The following is a 6,164-nucleotide window of genomic DNA, read 5'->3' as shown; positions in this document are numbered from 1 at the left end:
CCTGGATGTGTTTTTGAAAACACTGTGTGCTTACTCAAGGGAGGAATTATGCATTTTGAAAAATATTTATGATCTTTGCAAATTTCTAATACGCATTGACTCCGTGCCAAGTGACATAAAAGACTGCAAAATTCATGATCCTTGAACACATTTTTTAAAAAAAGTTAGTTACCTATTGATGATGACATCTATAGTATTCTCAACTGGATTGGTCCGAGAAGTATTTTATGATGGGTAAAGTCTTTTTACAAGCAAAATGAGAAATAGTGATTGACTGTTTTAAAAAATAATTAGAATAATAATAATAATAATAATTGGGAAAATCATAGAAAAGATACTGAATGTTGAAGTGGGGAGATTAATGTCTCTGTATTGACTGACATGCATGGCATTCCCTTTTGAAAAAGCAGTGTAATACACTGTAAAGTTACATGTAATCCAATGTAATATAAAGATTATGATGATAATAAAAATAAAAATTAAAAAAAAGTTAGCATAACATTATTGATCAGTTGGATTAAAGAAGCTTCAAAATAGTTTCCTCTATTGAGGAGTGTCTTTTTTTTTAATATATATATTTAAATAATTGTTTTATTTAACTTCATTTATTTCCTTTCGTTTGGCCAGAGAGGGACAGAACAAGAGAGAGAGAGATCAAATTGCTTTCGGCCATATGGAGGTCCAGCGTCCCTAACCACCATGCCACTTGCTGGCCCCAAGGAGTGCCTTTAATTTGCAGTGTCATGATGAGTTATCTTCTGACTTGACATTTATCATGTCTATATCCTGACATTTCGTGCCTTAAAAGACAAAGACCTTGGATCCAACATCCCAGCAGTTCAGGCTCCCTTATCTGTCTTTTGCTCCTTCCTAGTCTACAATCCATTTCTCAAATCCACCCCTTGAGGGATCTTCACACAGCTTGGTTTAGTATCTGGAGTGTAGACACCATAGTTGGAAGGCCTTGGAGTCCAGCAAACTGCCCTGAACACTTCCGTTTGCTGAGCGGGTGATTGGAGCTCTTTGGCCTCCATCCAGGATCCCGGAAGGACCAGTTCTATCTAGGTGGTTAGAGTGCCAGAGGCCAAGCTGATGAAAATCATGGGCAGGACTACGTGTGTCAGAGAAACGGGCAGGGCGACGCCAGCTGGAAATACACACCGAGTGCGAGATAAAACACGTGGAAAATGGACCTCGTATTCCATCTCTAAGGCAGCGGGAAGTAGAGGAAAGCGTTGGACCTGGGTCTGGGAAGCCATCACTTCTGACTTCCCACATGCCTCTACTCCCAGAAGCTACAGGAAATTGGATTCTTTTCTTGCTTATTAAATGTCATCTCCCCAAATATAAGCACAGAACTGTGCGACACATTGTGGCATTCAATTTGGTGTTAAATCTAGTCTGAGAACGGAAGAAACTGACTTCCCAGGGAATGTCTGCTTTCCTACCAGCATTCTGAGCATGTTTGTAAGTAAAGTGCCTAAGGGGGCCAGGAGGTGGCATGGTGGTTAAAGGTGCTGGACTCCCAAAGAGCTGACTTCACGATTCGAGTCCTGGACTCGGAGGACTGAAAAACACTGGGTGCATGTGCATGCATGTCCAAAATCCCTAGAGGAGAATGGAGAAAAGATTGCAGCATGAGCATCCCACAGTGGGTGATTTTTCAGTTTCCCTCTCTATCTCTCCCTAGGACATGAACTCTACGGCCAAAAAAATAAAATAAAATAAAAGTCAAAGTCAATAAACAAAGCCCCTAGGAATCACTGGAAAAAATGTTGACAAGAACAATAAAAAGTCCATCTTATTGGGCTGCCAGGTGGTGTGATGTTAAAGAGCTGGATCCCACATGGCCAACTCTGTGGTTTAAGTCCCGGATACGGTGCCTTGAGAAACAGGCCAGGCAGGACCAGCAATTAGTATAATGGCTATGCCACTGGACTGCCATGTAGTCGACCATGGTTCGAGTCCTGGACCTGGTGTCTTAAAATCATGCTGGGCGTGGGTACATGCGTTCCCAAGGTCCCAAGAGGAGAACATCCCCCCCGGGGGGTGATTTCTTGCTTTCTGTCTCTCTGCCTCTCTCTGTCTTTCTGGCACACGCACGTGCCCTGTAGCAAAAATCCTCTAAAAAATCCACACATGTGGATGTGTGTGGATGCCTAAAATCTCCAGAGGAGAATGGAGAAGAAGGGGTTCTGGTATGGCCATGCCCCGGGGGAGTGATTTCTCACTTACCCTCTGTCTAACTTTGGTGAATGCACGTGCCCAATGGTAAAAACAGAAACTGTCTTACTATATCCCAAAATGCTTTCATTGTTTTCTTGGTTAATCAGTATCTCTTACATTATATAATGATTAGGCACTATGGTTACACATTTAAATTAATGTCCAGGCAACCAGCACATGGGTGGGGTTTTCAACAAGTCAATTGTCAGCGCTGAGGAGCTCCCAATAAATACCAGAGAAAGCAGAGAGGAAGCGAGCACATCATCTTCATAGTACCTACAAGGCCAAACCAAGGAACCCACATGACGTCTTGTATATTTCTTGTGCTTTTTTCTTTTTTACTTTTACTTTTCGAGAGATTTTTGCTGTAGGCATGTGTGCCTGTTGGAAACACAGAGCAAAACAGAGACAGCGAGAAATCACCCCCAGCAGGGATAGCCACGCTGCAATCCCTTCTCCATTCTGCTCTTGGGAGTTTGGTCACGCATGCGCACACACGCACCCGGCATGAGTTTCAAGCCGCTGAGTCTAGGACTCAAATAATGGTCAACCATGTGGGAGTCCCCTGACATAACCATTATGCCATCTGCTGGTCCCTATTTCCTGTATGTAGTTCATACCGTGGAAGAAGTACAGTCCAGGTGATTCACAATGAATATTTAACTTGGAAAGAATGTAATAACTGTTTTTTGAGACATTTTTGCTATAGGGTGCATGTGTTCTCCAGAGAGACAGAGAGAGATAGAGAGACAGAAATTGAGAAATCATCCTCTAGGGGATGACCATGTCGCAGTCTCTTCTCCTCCATTCTCCTCTTGAGATCTTGGGCATGCACACACATGTGCCCAGCATGAGTTTGAAGACACTGGGTCCAGGACTTGAACCATGGTCAGCCATGTCAGTCTAGCAACGTAACTACTACACCATCTGCTGGCCCCAGCATTAAACTCCTTGTGCTAAACAAGAAGTCACAGATTTCCAGATGAGTACCAACAAAATTCAAAGCACATGGCCTGTGAAAGCATCCTGTGGCCATTCAGTAAACACTCAGCATAGGATTTTCACTTTTTTAAAAAAAGATATATTTATTAAATTTTATTTATTATCATTATTTAATTTGACCAGAGAGAGATATGGAGAGAGAGAGAGAGAAAGTGAGGAAGCAAGCTGCTCAGTCCAGGACTTGAATTACGGTTGGCTGTGTGCAAGTCCAACTCCTCAATTACCACGCCACCTGCTGGCCCCAACCTACCACATTTTGAGGGCTTTAAAATGGAAGGGTTTTCTTTTCTGGTCTAATATGTAATATTTGTAGACTGTTTTTTATGATTCTTATTTGCAGTTGACTTTGTGGTCAATTCATTTCAGTAACCACACGGTCATGGCTCCCAGACGTGGGCTTCTCTCCTAGGCTCCATTTGTAAGGCAGAGACTCTCACCCATCTTTCCAGCCCAGTGCAGGTGGGTTTGTCACCTTTCCCTCATCCCCTGCAGGAGCAGCTTCAAAGGCATGCCCCTGCCCAGAGAGGGATCTCCGAGCGTGTGCATGTGCGTGTGCGTGTGCACACACGTGAGCACTCTCATTACTGCTGGGACGTTTTATCCATCTACTAGAGGAAGGCAGCTGCTGTTTATTGAAACCGTGTCTCTGTGGCAGGCGTTGCACATATTAAATCCTGGCCACTTCAGTGGCATCATTATCCACATGTAAAGCTGAACTCAAAGCTCTGAAGGAAATGTGCCTAGCCCCCCGCCCAAGATGGGCAAAGCATGAGTCGAGATGTACACCCCCATTTCCCATACTCCAAAGCCCTTACCCTCCACTACTATATAATTTAATTTTTAAAAGAATTAAGTAATTTTATCTATTGTTGTTATTATTTTTAAAGAATTATTTAATTTTAAGCTTATTATTTTAAAATTTGCTACAGGGAATGCATGCTCATCAGAGAAAGACACAAAGAGAGAGAGAGAGAGAGTGAGAAAGCAAGCCTCCAGGTCCAGGACTCGAATTTAGTTGGCCATGTGAGACTCCAGGGCCTTAACCATCATGCCACCCACTGGTCCCAATTATTATTTTTTAATTTGACCAGAGAGAGACAGACAAAGCGAGAAAGCAAGCCATCAGGTCCAGGACTCTGTGGTCAGCCATGTGGGAGCCCAGAGACTTAACCACCATGCCATCTGCTGGCCCTAATTTTATTATTTTTAAAAGAATTATTATTATTTTATTTTATTCATTAGTATTATTTAAATTTGATCAGAGAGACACCGAGAAAGAAGTGAGAGGGAAAGTGAGAAAGCAAGCTGCCAGGTCCGGGACTTGAACCATGGTCAGTCAAGTGGTAGTCCAGTGTTCTAATCATCCTGCCAGCCCCTAAAGAATGATTTTATTCAGGGCCAGCAGAATATGTAGCGATTATGTGCTGGATTCCCACATGGCTGACAATAGTTTGAGTCCTATGTGGCCTAAAACTAACACTGGCTGCATGTGCATGAGTGCCTATGATCCCAGGAGGAGAGTGGGGAAGGGGATGCAGTGTGGGGGTGATTTTTCATTTTCTGCCTCTGTCTCTCGCAGACAAGCTCACGTGCTCTATAGCAAAAAAGTCTCAAAAAAGAATTATTGTAGTTTTATTTATTATTAGTTTTTAATTTGACCAGAGAGAGAGGGAGAAAGTGAGAAAGCAAGCCACCAGATCTGGGACTCAGACCACATTCTGCCATATGGGAGTCCACCTTAACAACCATGCCATGTGCCAGCCCCTATTTATATCTTTTTTTTTTAAATTTTTAATTTAATTTTATTTTGTCCAGAGAGTGATGGGGGAGGGGTGAGAAAGTAAGCTGCCAGGTCTGGGACTTGAACTGTGGTTGGCCATGTGGGAGTCCAACACCTCAACCACCATGCCATCTGCCAGCCTCTCTTTTCTAAAAAGTTTTTCTATAGGGCCCATGTGCTCACCAAGGTGAAGGAGAGAGAAATCACCTCCCGGAGGGTGATGGCCACACCACAATCCCTTCTCCATTCTTGGGATCTGGGGCACACATCCACACACCCAGCATGTTTTTCAAGCTGTTGGGTCCAGGACTCGGGAATCTGCAACCGCGATGACTTAGCTTCCACCATCCCCTTTAAGATTCCCTTTCCGTCCTCCTGTTAACTGCCAGAGAGACAGGGAGAGCCTGCGCAGGGCCTGGGGCACACACAAGGTGCTCAGAGAAGGTGCCTGCCCAGTGAGGTACCCAACGAAGCACCTGAAAGCTTCTCCCCGTTACGAAGGGGGAGTGCCTTGGTCTCTCTGGCTTAGCACAGTGTTACCCAGAGCTCCCAGGGAGGGGCGTGTTGTCCCCTTGACAAGGGCGCGATGCTGGCCCCGCAGGGCAGGCCCACCTCTACTCAGAGCTCCTGAACTTCGTCTCCTGTGCTAGGCAGAATATGGAGGCCCCCCAAACGTCCACAACCTAACCCCAGAAACCTGTGTGTCTGCTCTCGGGGCAAAAGGGAAGGTGGGGTGTGATCTAGGATCCTGAGGGCCAGCCAGGATGCGGCAGTTAGGCAGCTGGATCCCACATGGCCCACTGCGTTCACATCCGGACCTGGGGCTGGGAGAGCGCGCAGCCAGCCACCTGGACCCAGCGTAACCGGCCGGCCAGGCCAGCCTCTCCTTGAACTCTTACCACAGCCCGTAACTGGTGCCACAGACGGAGATGTGTCCACGGAAAGCCGTACGGTGAGGGAGTTAAGGTTAAACGAGCCCACGGGGGTGAGGCCCCAATCCGAGAAGCGGTGCCCTGTGCCCGTCTATCTTCCTGCTGCTTAGACCTGAACACCAAGGGCTGGGCGATTATAAAGGACGGAGGTGTAGCTCACGGTTTTGGGGGCGCGTCCGCACGGCGGAGGCCTCCCCTGGCACCCTCTCGAGTAGCCCTCCCGC

This window comes from Tupaia chinensis, unplaced genomic scaffold (assembly GCF_000334495.1).
Source record: "Tupaia chinensis unplaced genomic scaffold, TupChi_1.0 Scaffold000182_1, whole genome shotgun sequence".
Classification (NCBI taxonomy): Eukaryota; Metazoa; Chordata; class Mammalia; order Scandentia; family Tupaiidae; genus Tupaia; species Tupaia belangeri.
The sequence above is the reverse complement of the archived record's forward strand: the minus strand, read 5'-3'. Positions refer to the sequence as shown.